The 14,727-nt window shown below is 41.1% G+C and overlaps 1 protein-coding gene across 8 annotated transcripts in view; it reads left to right on the forward strand.

Moving 5' to 3' along the window:
• Tpst (tyrosylprotein sulfotransferase) overlaps window positions 1-14,727 on the forward strand; it is a 153,322-nt gene that overhangs the window by 105,752 nt on the left and 32,843 nt on the right. The window contains exon 1 of one of the 8 annotated variants that reach the window (XM_019056753.2): window positions 3,161-3,194. The exons of 6 other annotated variants lie outside the window; for them this stretch is intronic. The gene's annotated coding sequence lies outside the window, so the exon portion shown is untranslated. Of the gene's footprint in view, window positions 1-3,160; window positions 3,195-14,727 lie in introns of those variants that run through there. One more of the 8 variants, XM_019056752.2, reaches the window with a different exon arrangement.

Consider the following 14,727-nt stretch of genomic DNA (forward strand, 5'->3'; position numbering starts at 1 on the left):
TAATATAATTATTGGAATTTCTTTTTATGGAGCGGTTCATCATTACATTACGCATTTGGAGGAAGCGGCGAGTGAAGGTACATGGCTTCGCGTGAAAATTTTGTACAGTCCCTATAGCCTCGGGACCTAATTTTTCCAAAGGGTTGAGTTGTACCTGCAAGAGGGCACAAGTATGGCTTTTTTTTTTTTTTTTTCGAGTTGAAATCCGTGATTTTTATAATGGATTATTTGAAAATTCGGTGAGTTACAATATAAAATATAAAAATTCTATATAGTGATCTTTTTATAAAAAAATCTAATCTTTAGAGCTATCCAGTTAGAAGACAAATAACTAAACGAGAGTATGTCAATTACACTGATAAAATGATTAAATTAATTGATGCAATCTTGGAAAATAACCCTTGAGACAACGACTGCCAACTTTTTGGCTTTGTTCTTTATTTATACCGAGAAAACGGTTGTCTACAGTCTTAAAAATCCGGCAAAATTCTACTAGTCTACCTGCGGACTGATTATTGAAACTGAGAGACAAAGCTATAGACAAAGAAGACGTAGGGAGTATGGAGCGATCCTATTGGTTGAAACGGATGGTTCCTATACCTAGACAAAGGGAGAAAATGATAGACTAACTATCGGGTCTCTCCTGGGTTGCCGTTAGTTCGTCTATTACCTACCTCCTCTATCCATTGCAACCACCCGCTTCCACCAATAGGATCCCTCCAAATCTCTTTTGTCGTCTTTGTCTATAGCTTTGTCTATCAGTTTCAATAATCGGCCCGCAGGTTAGTCAAAGTCGAATTGTGACTAGCTTTTTCCAAGGAACTCAGCAAAAACTCGCAATAGGGTAGCAAATTTGTTTGAAAAAAGCTTAGGTTGCCAACTTCGTGGGGGTGTAATTTACAACTTCACCATCGCGACAATTTTCATTCAATCGTCGGGACAGTCTCCAAGCGGTGAAGCCTTAGAAAGGGCCGAACCGCTGTCGAAATCAATTCAATCACTGTCAAAGTCCTCGCGGAAACTACGTGAATCACGGTGCCATTTTGTCGCCGTCTCGCGTTCGCGTGCGCGTTTCGCATCTCGGTCGGTGCTAATGAACTTGTCACGCAGCGTCAAACACTGTCACACGCGCTTTTCAATGCCAACTTCCTTGCACTCTTTTCCGCGCCCTTTCGCCAAAGTTCCGCTGCTCCGGGTGAAAGTTCCGTGCATCGCGGTTCACTGACCTATACGTCGGGAAATTAGCGGTAAAAAGTTTTCAGCGCTTTCAGACGCGCATGTCGTGACGTCTATGTGGATTACATTTTGTAGTAAGGAACCTCTATCCCATAGAAGCATGTATCTGCCTAGAAAAACCAATAGCACGTATATTATTTCTAAAATGGGCCAGAAATAGTGGCTCCTTATTGCAAAATGCAATCCATATTATCCATTGGATTGCACTTTGCAATTCGGCACTACAAAATCTAGCTCAGTTTAAAAACTGTCTATGTACCATTTGTTTTCCCATGCTCATGCGTGTTTTCACGGATGAGCTAGAAATTGTAGGACCTAATGTCAACTCAGGCAAATTTTCGCGATCAAAAGTTCAAAACCTGGTAAGCGCCATTAGGTGTTTCAAACACCAAGCAACTGTCTCTATCTTGCTTGGCTTATGAACAACAAGACTTTCCATGAAAATAAGATCAAAATTTCCCTATCAACGGGCACTCAGGGCCGGACTTACTTACTTGCCGCCATGGGCCGCCTGTATTTTGCCGCCCCCCTCTCATTCATTTTGAAACATCAATAAGAACCATCAAGTGAACGTCTCGGAGGGGGAGGGGTACATAAGACGCATTTACTCGTGTTGGACACATTTTTTGAGAAAGCCCTATCAACACTACTGGCAAAAGTTCACAGAACTTGTGCGAAAGTTAAGTTCCGTAAACCTATATCTCTGTGCGGACAAGGCCGAGGTCTCGTATGCGCTATGCGTTTCACGCCGACCGCTGTTGCACGGTGGCGTGCACGCACTGAGTAAGACGCAATGCGTGAAGTATTCATGCAGTCTTGTAGGCGCTATGCGTTTTGCCCGCTGCTGACCGCATGCAGCGACCGCGCTGTCTTTAACGCAATGCGTGAAGTATTGATGCAAACTTGTAGGCGCTAATATGTCTTACATGCCGACCGCCGCGCCGAGGGTTTCTCCTTTTCATCTCAAGTTCTCTCGTTATCATTGCTCTCTGCGCCGCGCCGCGCCGTTCCAGGCCAAATTCCGTGTTCGGTTTCTCTCTTAGTCTTAACTCGACTAATTAAGTGCTGTCTATTGTATCACAGAAAGACGACAAAATTAGAGATATACTCTCAGGAAATGAGAGATTTGGTCACCTTTTCTCAATTGTAATTTTTTTTCTGAATCCGATTTTTTTTATAGCTACATTTAACAAAATTGCAAAATTTGCCGCCATGGGCCGCGGCCCATGTGGCTACCCCTTAAATCCGGTCCTCCAGGCGTTTAGGCTCTTTCAAAGTGAATTACGCCATTTCCAGTCTCAACAGTACAGCTGGATGGCGGTTGACTGCTTTTGAATTACCATTCTTCAAATATCAACTTTTTTCTTTGAAATTTGACTCGCACCAACTTTGCGACTATAACAAATGATTGGAATCAAATACTGTCTGTAGTAGCTGGTTCTTGGGTCAACGATCATAAAAATTTATAGTGAAATTCAACTCGGAAGGTCAATTTAAAAGTCGAGAACTCTTGCCAGTTGAATGGATCAAAACTTTCCTCGCACCGAGAAAAAGCTATGGCCTACAAACCAATTAGCAGTTCATATGGAACACCACTAATAGCAGTAGAGGCAAAATGTAATAACAGCGCATACACCCTGCAGGTGATGGTATGTATACTTTGGTATGGTACGAGATACCTGAGTATGGTTCACAGACCGAGAATCATTTTAGTTCATTTACGGCTATTAGTGGTGTTCCATATGAACCACTAATTGGCTTATGAAGCCAAAGATTTTTCTCCGTGGGGAGCGAATTCAATTTTGAGTTTTCAACGGTTGGTATCTTCTATCATACTCACTCGCAAAAATTCGCCATATTCATAAAAAAATGTTTTATAATTCATCTAAATGTTGTGCTTGTTTTGTTTCAGGTGAGGCTTTCTAATATATCTTCATCACTGAACCTGCCTCTAATTTGTGAGTAAAACCTTTCCTTGCTTTCACTGTTCCGTATCGCGGTACATTTCAACAGAGACTTTCAGAATAAATTAATCAGGAGTTAATTTAGAGATAATTTTTAAAGGTTTGAGCAGTCTTTACTCTCAAGAAATGTAATTATACACTCTACGTTTATATCTGTTTAAGAGTGCGGTATTTTTCTTCCAACAAAAAAGAAACGACTTTATCAAGGGTGTACCTGTACATCCAACACTACATTCTTTGATGAAAAAAGTTGCTTCGACAGGGTTGATGAAACAACGGACTTTTCAACTTCATTCATTCATTCTAAGATCTCCTCTCTTCACGAAGCAAGAAACTCAATTTTTTATTCTAATTACTTTCTTCACAGGTTCCCTCATGAATTCTTAATTACTCTTCAAAGAAAGAGAGAGATGTGTAATCGAGAGCCCATGAAATTTTTTCTAAGGCTCTTAATGAGACCTCAATGCTTCACTCCTCCTTTTACAAGAGCCACATCAATTTAAATAAGCTTCCTGTGATTTCGTCGCATCAGACTACAAGATGAAGTTCTTTTAGCATTGTTAATGGAACTGTTCGCTTTTTTTCAAACAGATGAACTTCATTGTTTTAATTTTTGTACAAGATATTTAATTCCTGTCTTTACTAGGAAGCAAATTCAAAAACTAAAATTCATCATTTCGCCTTTTGAATAAGAGAATCATGACGCAAGAAACCTGCAGCGTCTCAAAACGAGATTTGTGTTTTCCGATCCTATCCATCGTTTTTTCGTCAAAGTAATGGGGTATGGTATGTAGGGCAAAAAAATTGCAAAAATTTCTAACGAATTACTACGGGTGCCCGCTGAACTACAAATATATAAGCAAAATCACGTGAAAAGAGACTTTCTTCTTCTTCGTTTAAATAATGCCTCATTTCACGGGACCCGAAGAGAAGACCAAATGGACTTTTTTTGCGATTAGGAACTACAATTTCTGACTCATCCGTAAAAACACTTATAAGCTTAGAGAAGCTAATGGTTCTTACGTTGTTTCTAAAGTGAGCCATAAATTTTACAGTCCCTAATCGCAGAATAGACTTCAAGTGATGTGATTGAAAGTCACATGACCGACAAACACAGGGGTATTCGGACTTTTTGTTAGTAGGGACTCGGTCTCATATAAAGGCAAGAAACAACCTATATCACATTACAGTGTTTTGGTGCATACTAATTTTTTCAAAACTCGTACCTTTTTCGATACATGCTTTATATACCTACCATCTATTTTTAGTCCCCAGTCGAAATCATAGAGAAGACGTTTTCCCACTTGGAAAAATCAAATACTTATTTGCATCTCAGCCTTTACTCGTAATTCTATAATCGTATCCTTTTCACTCAATCCAGAAAACCCTCGAACTTACAACGACCAGCCCACTTGAATCGCGGCAAACGAGCAACCAATAACGCCGGCGATGTGTTCGATAACCCCTATTTTTTGCTTATTTCGCCGAAGTGCGGCGAAAAGTGAAATAAGGAGGAGACTTAATCGCCCAGCGCCCCTCGGTAAAGAATTCGGCCTTCAGGGGATCGTTTCTGGTCCCTCGGCTGAAATCATCGCCTCGCTGATAAAATAACATATCTGCTCGAGGAAATGAGCCCCGCCCTTTAGGGCTATATGCTCTCCAGGAATTATGTGAAAATTGAGGAACGTTCTTTCGTCCAAGAGGGAAAAAATGAAGAGCCGCGCAATTTTCATCTCGATATTTTTGGGTGGAAGAAAGGGATGAATTCAAAAGGATTCGCCAAAAAACCGAAGAGAGTAAGAAGAAACCATTTACCACAGAATAAGAAGCCTATCGGGGTAGTCTTACCATGAAAGTTAAGTGAAGCAGTCAGGAACTCCAGATAACGGAATCATGATGTTACTTTGCTTTGAAGATGCCTGGAGGGCCTTCTTAAAGTCGACTGCCTTGTTGTCGCTCTTTGAAGAACACTTTAAAATTATTTTTACACGGGGTTCGATGCCTTTTCTGCCGCTGGAATAATATCTGAAATACCCGACGGATTTTTGTTAAAACTACGCTGACTTAAATAAAGGTCATGCTGATAAATTACTTGTGACCGTCTACGCAAAAAAGGGCCTAAGTTCACGGTAGGGTTTGATTTTTCCGTAGAAAGCGCTTCGTAGCTTCTCAAAAACATGTTTGCTAGAGGTTAAAATTTTAATTGTTTTGGTTACTTTTTATTCTTCGGTCCTGATTTTTTGTGTTTGTAAGATGACGATGATCATTTCGGACCTTTTTGGTCCATCCTCAGGTCACACTTGGCACTCGCGAACTTGTCGAAACATAAAAATAAAATAAAAGTATGTGTTATTACGTTATCAGCGCACGCTTATCACTCCCCTGCGCGCTGATAACGCAATAACACGTACTTTTATTTAATTTTTATTTTTTGACAAGTTCGTAAGTTCGCGAGTGCCAAGTGTGACCTGAGAATGTCATCTTATGAATACAAAAAATCAGGACCGAAGAATCAAAAGTAAGCAAAACAAGTTAACGTTTTCACCTGATAAAGAAATGAACCCAGCCAAGGTAAAAATTCGTTTGTGCTAATAATAGAGGGGGTTGATTTCCCCTCCAACTTGTATTCTAATAACTTGTATCAAATGTATTACAGTGTAACTGCTTAAGCGCAACCGTGATATTCATCAGGAAGCCAATCCTCTTTTTCCGTGTCTCCCATATTTCCTTGTACCATTTTACAACGAAAGTTACGGGATTCCAATGAGTCCTAACACTCTGCTTTCTATAGGCATGCTACTGCAACATTACTGTGCTGCACCCATCAACTTGACTTTTTCTTACGAAATAACGTGTTAGAAATTCTTTAAAATTAGATCGTGTAATTTGCTTTTTACCGCAAGGGAAATTCCTTGAATTTTCAAAAAAGTTCGGTACTCCCACGTTCCCGTGTGAAAAACATGAATTCACCAATGAAATTTTGCGAGAGCGAGTTTCTTTTAATTGTGTCACTGTCCATTTAATTAAAGTGGAAGAAAGTTCGTGAATTTTTTTTAGTTATTCCTCGGCTCACATATTTCAAAAAATCAAGTTTACTTGTCTCTCAAGTAAAATACCCCTCTTCTATTTTTGTCTGTTCTCCTGCTTTTCTGAAGAACGAGATCTTTCTTAGAAAATATTCCAGCTGGAGTCCGTACAAGTTTACCCCCGATCAGTGGAAACCACCATACTACCGTGCTTTAGGAAGAATGCTGTATTGACATTCGAGAGTTACTAAATTTCCTCAAATAAAATATGTATTCTTGGGGAAAGTTATACATGTTTTCCCTTGAAATTTTCAGGTTTTTTCGATTAAATCACGAACAAAATTGTCGAAAGAATTGGACGACAAATATTTCAAACTTTCCCAATAAATTTGTATTTTATCAAAGGAAACTCGGCAACGCCTGGAGGTTCATACAGCGTTCTACCTTAGCACAGCAGCATACTGCCGTTGAAAGGTAAAACGCCGTATGGACATTCGAGAGTTGCCAAATTTCCTCGAATAAAACATGTATTTGTAAAGAAAGTTTTGCATAGTTTTCCTTGAAATTTTCAAATATTTTAGGTTAAATCACGAACAAAATTTTCTGAAAAATTTGTATAAAAATATTCACTACTTTCCAGGTAATTTTGGCTTTTACCAAAAGAAACTTGGCAACTCCTGGAGGTTCATACGGCTTTCTTCCTTAGCACACGGCAGCAAAGTACCCAGAATTCTGTTCTCTACTCCACAAAAGGCTTTTATTTAATTACCAGGCAACAAGGGCCTGGAAGAAAGTTTCCCGGAGAAGGGGTACCCGAGGAGATCACTATCCGGAAATTAGCTCCACTTGGATTCCCCGTGGAGATACCGTCGCTCCTCTGACGTAAAGGCGCACCGCAATTCTCACGTGAGCCCTGTTTTGCATATAAAGTCATGTTTTCTGGGGCTCATGCGGAAATCAAGATACGCCCGTAAGTCGGAGGGACGACGATACGATACGTGCCCCAAGCCCCGAGCGCGTCGCACCTTCATTCGCCCTCCTCCGCACGTCACTTACGTTGCTTTTGAAATGGCTGTCGACCTCCGGAGCACGGCAATTAGCAGCTATGTTCGTGGCGTTTGCTCTTTGCTTTCAACTGCTTCCTCGGTTTTCTTTAATTGGTGGGCCAGGTGGATGTATGAATTAACAATATCTGCTCAAACGTCAATTTTTTTTTTTTTTTTTTTTTTTTTTTTTTTTAAATTCAAATCGAGCGAAACAGGTCATATTGCCTTTTAAAAATGACGCAATTACATCATCCGTCGCGGTTGTGTAAAACATGGTTTCCTCCAGGGCCGGATTTTCCTACTTGCCGCCCATGGGCCGCCGGTATTTTGCCGCCCCCTTCTCATTCGTTTTGAAACATCAATAAAAACCATCAAGTGAACGTGCCAGCAGGGGAGGGGTGCATAAGACGCGTTTACTCGTGTTGGACACATTTTTTGGGAAAGCCCTGTCAACACTACTAGCAAAAGGTCACGGAACTTTGCGCGCAAGTCAAGTTTCGTAAGCCTATCTCTAATGGACAAGGCCTTCCATTCATAAGAAATGAACGAAAAAATTATGAAAAAACAAACACAGAATTTGGTTAAATGATTTTAACTCCCGCCGCCGCGCCGCGCCGACCGCACCGTGTTTGGCGCAATGCGTGAAGTATTCACGCAGTCCTGTAGGCGATATGCGTTTCACGCTGACCGCTCTGTGTTTGGCGCAATGCGTGAAGTATTCATGCATTCTTGTAGGCGCTATCCGTTTTACGCTGACCACAATAACCGCACTGTGTTAGATACAATGCGTGAAGTATTCGTGCAGTCTTGTAGGCGCTAATATGTCTTACATGCCGATTGCCGCGCAAAGGATTGCTTCCAATTTTTATATGCTCGTCATGATTTTCGTGTGACTTTACCCCTTGGAACTCTGTACTCAATTTGCTGTGACTCCAGTGTATATCGGACCCTTTCTCCTCTCATTCAAAGTCTCTACATAGACGATCAAATCACCATTTAGTGATGTAGCTCACCCAGGACGTACCGGAACACGACAAAGGCTTTTGAAAATACACACACTGAGAAAAAACTATAGTTATAATTACCATATTATAGTGGTGTTCAATATGCTATGCGCTCTTAATCAGTAGTGGCCGTAACCAATAATAGTGATATTTTTACTTAAGCAATCGTGATTTTACAAGTGTGCGGTAGTAAAACTACATACCATTTAATGGTAAAAATACCTCTAATATTGGTTATGGCAACTACTAATTAAGAGTTCATATCGAACACCACTAATATGGTAATTATAACCATAATTTTTTTCCCTGTGCACTGAAGACCCGTTTTCACAGCGTTCTCCAAGGCTCCGCGACACCTAATCAAAACAGTGCACTGGAAAAAAAAACACATTGGATCTAGAGTCCAGACTCTTGAATACATTGACAAGAAAAAATACTCTTGATTCAATCCGCGGATTTTTGCTTGAATCAAAACGAAATCCGCTTAAATTAAGAGGCTTGCTTCTTGATTTAAGCTAGATTCTGATTGAATCAAGAGTACTTTTTCTTGTCGATGTTTTTAAGAGTCTGGACTCTAGATCCAATGTGTTTTTTTCCAGTGTGCCTTGTCCTTCCGCAGCTCCTCGGGGCTTTGCAAATTACGTTCCGAAAAACTTCTCTACTCCGCAGTATTTTGACCCCTGCGCACGCTTACTCGCGAAGCAACATCCAGTCCGAATCAACCGCGTTGCAAAGGGGGGGGGGGGTTATATCAGCGTAATGAAAAACCGAAGGGGGTTCGGGCGGGGAGATTAGCGGAGGAACTTTTTCAATTATAAAGCGGATAGCGTGCCTTAAGTTGCGGTCAAGAGCCGGGCACGGGCCGAGAGGGATCCCCGTGAGATAAAGGAGCCTCGCTCCTGTTTCTCCCCGAAGCTGAGCCTTTTCTTGTGAGCCCGGTCACGGACTCCCAATCTGGGCCGAGTTGTCAGCTTTTCACAAAATCAATGTTTTTTTTTTTTTTTTTTTTTTTTACGAGTGTCCTCGTGTCGAAGACGTTTAGAACACCCTGAGGACTTTGTTCGTAGTTGTTCTTTATACAGCTTCTTTCTTTAGGGAGGGCCTGTAATGTTTGCGTCAGGACTAAGGTATAGTTCTAAGGAGGCCTTTCGCACACAATCATGAAAAAGACAATGATTACGTACCTCGAGCATTATCAACACAATGAATTTGGAATTTTGCCCTCTCAAGGTATTATTATGATTTGCCTCCGCTAATAAATTGCAATATACATACAGGGAAAAGATATGGGGATCTGGAGAAAAGAAAGGAGAGTAGATCTGGATCCTCTCAAAGTTTGTATAAATCATAGTATTTGTTTCTACACGGAGAAAAAAACCTCGTGCGTGGGACCCGAAGTTTAGGTCATATGGATCTCTGAAGTTTTCAGATTGAGCATCTGAATACTTAAGGTCCTAGCTGTCGAGGTTCGGATCACACATCTGAAACTTCAGTTCTTACCTCTGAAGTACTTCAGATGTGAGAACCGAAGTTTGTCGGATGTGAGAACCGAAGTTTTTCGGATGTGAAAACCGAAGTACTTCAGATGTAAGAACTGAAGTTTCAGATGTGTGATCCGAACCTCAGTAGCTGGACCCTAAGTGCTCGGATGTTCAATCCGAAAACTTCAGAGATCCATATGACCTAAACTTCGGGTCCCACGCACGAAGTTTTTTCCCCCGTGTATGTATTTTACATTGTTTGGCATTTGGGTAAATCATTGTAATCCCCTGAGGCAGGGCCCTTTAGGCAGGGTAAGAATTGGGTAATAGACAAGGCTTCAAAGAAAGCTTTCAGTAACAAATTTAAAAGAGGAATCATAACACGCTGTGCTAAAATTCATACCTTTTACAGTGCCCTATTCATTCTCCATTTTTAGGACTTTCGTGGGGTATCAAGGACCAATGTAAGCAATTACTTCTCCGTATTCAACGAAGACGACGCAGTTGATGCAAGTATTCGTGTCTGGAGGATGTCCAAGTTGCATAAACAAAAATTGAAGGCGTTTTAGATTTCGTAATCAAGCGCTTGACACAACTATTCGGGCTTGAAAGATGTCCGCGTTGCACTCAAAATAATTGAAGGCGCTCTTATTTCCTCATATGCAAAACTATTGAAATGTCCAATCTGTCTTGTTCAGAGTACAAAATCGACAGATTTAGATTCGACTACGCGCGTCCTTCATCATCGCAACTGATAATATAGGGCACGTGCGGCTTAATTGTTGAATCGATATCGAATGACCTCGATCGATAATTAGTATTGCTAAAGTAGAGATTTATCGATCAGGATCATTCGATACAGTGGCGTGGCGTGAATTGCGATGTATCGATTGTTATGCCATTTAAACATATGGTAAAGAATCGATTAATAAGGTGTTCGCTGCGATCACCCTGTTTATCGATTCTTTTCCATAGGTTTAAATGGCATAACAATCGATATTTCGCAAAGCACGCCACGCCAAATAGTGATTCAACAATCGACCCGCTGAGACCCTCCCGTCACAATTCTCAAAATCCAACTTTTCAACTCATCTCGACAAAAATCGTTCCACTAAAAAAGTTATCCTCCACGGGTTGAGGTCCATTTTCCCGCAACTGTCACATTTGTTGCTTCTTTTTTCTCTCTCTGAATTAGGATTAATTTTTTTATTTTTATATTTTTTACTCGCAGCTACCATAGATGATACGAATTTATGGCAAAACATGGCGGCGATGTTGAACGCTCCTTTGGGAAATCGGCTGTCGTTGCGAATATCGAGCGATCGCTTCATGCCTCAATCACTCTCAATCGGAGTCCCTTCGTAATACCGTCTGAGCCTCTTCCTTTGTCTCTCTTTATCGCCCCCTCCTCCCCCCTCCACCTACAAGCGAAAGACACGGCTGGCGTGCTGTGGGATGTCAGAAGTCGCCATAACGCAATATTTACTCTTGGCGGGGATTTTTAAACAATGGCTCACTTGTTTCCCGCGTAAATTTTCGTGGGAAAGCGTCGGCGGTGACGGGAAATCCGTAGGTGGCCTTATAAGCTTTTGAAAGTGACGGGAAGAGAGTTTCTAACTTTTGCCCCGGCAGCTCGTGTCGCATCACTCAACGAATGTGGATACTCAAAACCTCTTAAGCGCCGCTAGATGTCGTTGAGGTGATTCGATGGACGCCTGATTTTGTCAAAACGACATACGATGTGTCGCGAGTTATGAGTTTTGAGAGTATCGAGTTTTGTGATCGCATTTCTGTCACGAGACGGAAGAATTCACCTGCCAAATTTGACAAACAAATCCAATGTAAGGCTGTTTTTTTTTTTGTTTTTTTAGAAAACAAATATTGCATTCGAGTGCAGTTTCTATGGCACTATGGCAGTCTCAGATACGATATTTCTCTTCGAAAAAAAACCCGCCTCTAGAGGCGGATCCAGCAATTTGGCAACACCGAATTTCCTCGATTTAAACCTATGCTAAATAATCTATTCTTGTCGGAACATCTGACCCCTCCAAGAATCGATACATTTACATAGGTTTAAATGGAGGAAATCCGGTGTTGCCAAATTGATCCGCCAATGCCCGCCTCTATTACGGTGAATTTGTTTGTAAACTTTTGTAAACGAATTCTTTAGTCTTATGACATAAGAAGTGCGATCTCAAAATTTGATGAAAATGGCAAGTAGTTGAAAACGTGGAACTAATCGATGCGACAAATCGCATGTCGCAAGATAAGGTGTCCCCGAATCACCTGAAGATCTTGCATGGTGTCCCACGTCGTTAAAAAAAAGTTTTGTCCAAAAATGTTTCATAAAGGATGGGGGGGGGGGGGTTTAAAAACACCACGAAATCACGAAAGCTGAAATTTTTCGCGTATCACCATTTAAAACTATTCAAATCTGAGCAGAACAGCATTTTGTTAATTAAAATTTTGATCCTGCCAAACGTCCAGGCATCCGTGAGCGCACTATTTTTAGGACACTTTGATAAGGCAACCATAGCCCTTTTCCTCCGTTTGGAGGTCGAGGTGCTTAAAAGAACAAGTATCAGCTTTGGCTATGAGCCATGGAGCATCCAAACTAAACGGAGAGAGTGAATTTATGGAAAAATATAAGCGATATATTCTTCCGGTGCCTCGCCCTAGAGTCGCTTCGCGACTCGCATGAAAAATGCATTTTTTTAAAGATGGAAGTTTATGGTTTCGCGGTTCATTTGCAAAACCGTGAACGCTGTTTAAGAAATTTATCCCTCTAATGTTCCCAAATCTCCCGCATTATCAGATGGGAGTTTTACGGGCGGGGCTAGCGCGGGGGGCCGGGACCATAAACAAAGAGCGTCCTCAGAACTTGCAACTTGCAGCGTTTCCTTCTCATCTGAATAGAGAGCGTTAAATACGCCGTTTCTGTTCCGTGCTTGCTCCTTATACTTAGTTCTTCTTATGACGCAGTCTTGGAGTTTTCTCATCGTTCTTTTAGAGTGGTTGGTATCTGAGGCCCTTCACGAGAGAAATAACTAATAGTGCAAAAAAAACTCAAAATTGAGTCTCCCTTTGAGTTTCCAAGGTAACTCTTTCTTCAACAGCCGTGGTATATTTCCCGAAGAAAAATGTTTCCGTTTTTCGAGAAAAAATGCAAATAATAAGGGGAGAAAATTGAAAATGGACACAAGAGATTGGTACATGATACAGCAGACAAGGATTAAAGCAGTAGGGTGTATGCACGTCCACCGATCCAGAATATATCAGGAAAAACTCATTGAGTACGTTTAGTTTCGTCTTGAAATTAAGGCAAAAGTAGCAATACGGGTCTATATCTACGAGTATTTGGAAATATAACAACATCTTATCCAAGCGCAAGCTGTGTAAAAATTATATCAGCTGTTGAGAGCATCTTGTACAAAATTACTCCAATCTAAGTTTTCATACAACCAACTTTAACCTAAATTCCTCTGCTGAACAGATGAGTTCGTTTTATAAATGGCCGACGTGGATGCGACTGGTTTGTGAACGCTATCCTTTTGCCCAATAAATCAAATCGTTATTCTAATCTTCACCCAACCCTCAACCAACCTAAATCTTCGACCAACTTTGATCCCATTTGGACTGCATATGCAATTTAGAACTATACATCCTGGCTTTTCTAGAAAATCACTCATGCGCATAGGGAAATTGATGGCACATACGTTGTTTTTAAACCGGGCTAGAATTTACAGTTTCAAATTGCAAATGCAGTCCATTTTCCCCTCATGCCGCAATCACACGCTGCAGAATGTGGCTTGAATGTGGAAGTCATCGGCCCGATGCCTGAATTTTGCGCGTGACGCGCAAAATTCAGCAACGATTCTCAGCGACCATCGGATGATGTTGGATTTGTCTGAACTATTCGAATTGATTTGACACATTTGGATGAAAATAATTCAAATTAGTGAAATTTCAGGTGTTGAGCACTGACTGTTGACTGCCACATTCAGCTGCCAAAGTCAGCGTGTGATTGCGGCATCAAGCTGAAAGTTTGAATATACTGATTAGAATTTTTTCGATGAGTCATGAGTTTGACAAGGAAAATCGTCTTGAGACACTCAAATCCTTATGCTGTCTACTACTGCCGTCATTATTACTGTCACAGAATTAAATTTTTGAAAAACCTGGATCGAGATAAGAGTGTGAATTTGATTTCAGCTGTGTAGTGATGTCCTCTCTTGTTTAATCTTATCGTGAGCATGAAGCGAACTCCAGGACGAGCAAACGCCCTGGAAAACTGGCGAGGCCTCAATGAGCGCGAGCGTCCCGCTTGAAAAACGCGCCCTCGTTAAAGCTCCATGCTCGAATTCCTCACTCTACGGTCCTACAAAGTAAAAAGGAAGCCTTGTTGTCCATGCTCCGTCGACTGTTTTTCAGAGCCACCACCGGGTCCTCGATGGGAGTCGTCACTCACCACTCACCGCTCAAGGTACGCTCTCACGGACGGCGCGCGACGAGAAAAAGCCAATCGCGCGATCGCGTAAGACACAAGAGACCATCCACTGGTATCTTGTCAATAAGCGAATTTTCGCGATCTAATATCATTCATCAAACGAATTGATCAGTGTTGAGTGATGCCGATGATCGGTGATAGCAGGATCCCAGTTCAGCTTTTTTTTTTTTTAAAAAAAAAATGAAATTAAAAGGAAATAAGGAAACACGGAACACTAAAACACAGCAAATTGCAAAAACACCAGACTTGAATTGACAAAACACAAAAACAGAAAGAAATGACGAACTAAAATTCTGGTGAAGGACGAAATCTCTGGCATCGATTGCATCAATTCTAAAATCGAATTCAAGTCCCGAGGTGAATTCGGGATTTCAAGTCGAATATCATTTTAAAAAAATGCTTTATCGTCAAATATCATTCAACGGTGAATGATATTCGATCGCGAAAATTCGCTTAATGGTGG

The sequence above is a fragment of the Bemisia tabaci genome, chromosome 5 (genome assembly GCF_918797505.1).
Source record: "Bemisia tabaci chromosome 5, PGI_BMITA_v3".
Classification (NCBI taxonomy): Eukaryota; Metazoa; Arthropoda; class Insecta; order Hemiptera; family Aleyrodidae; genus Bemisia; species Bemisia tabaci.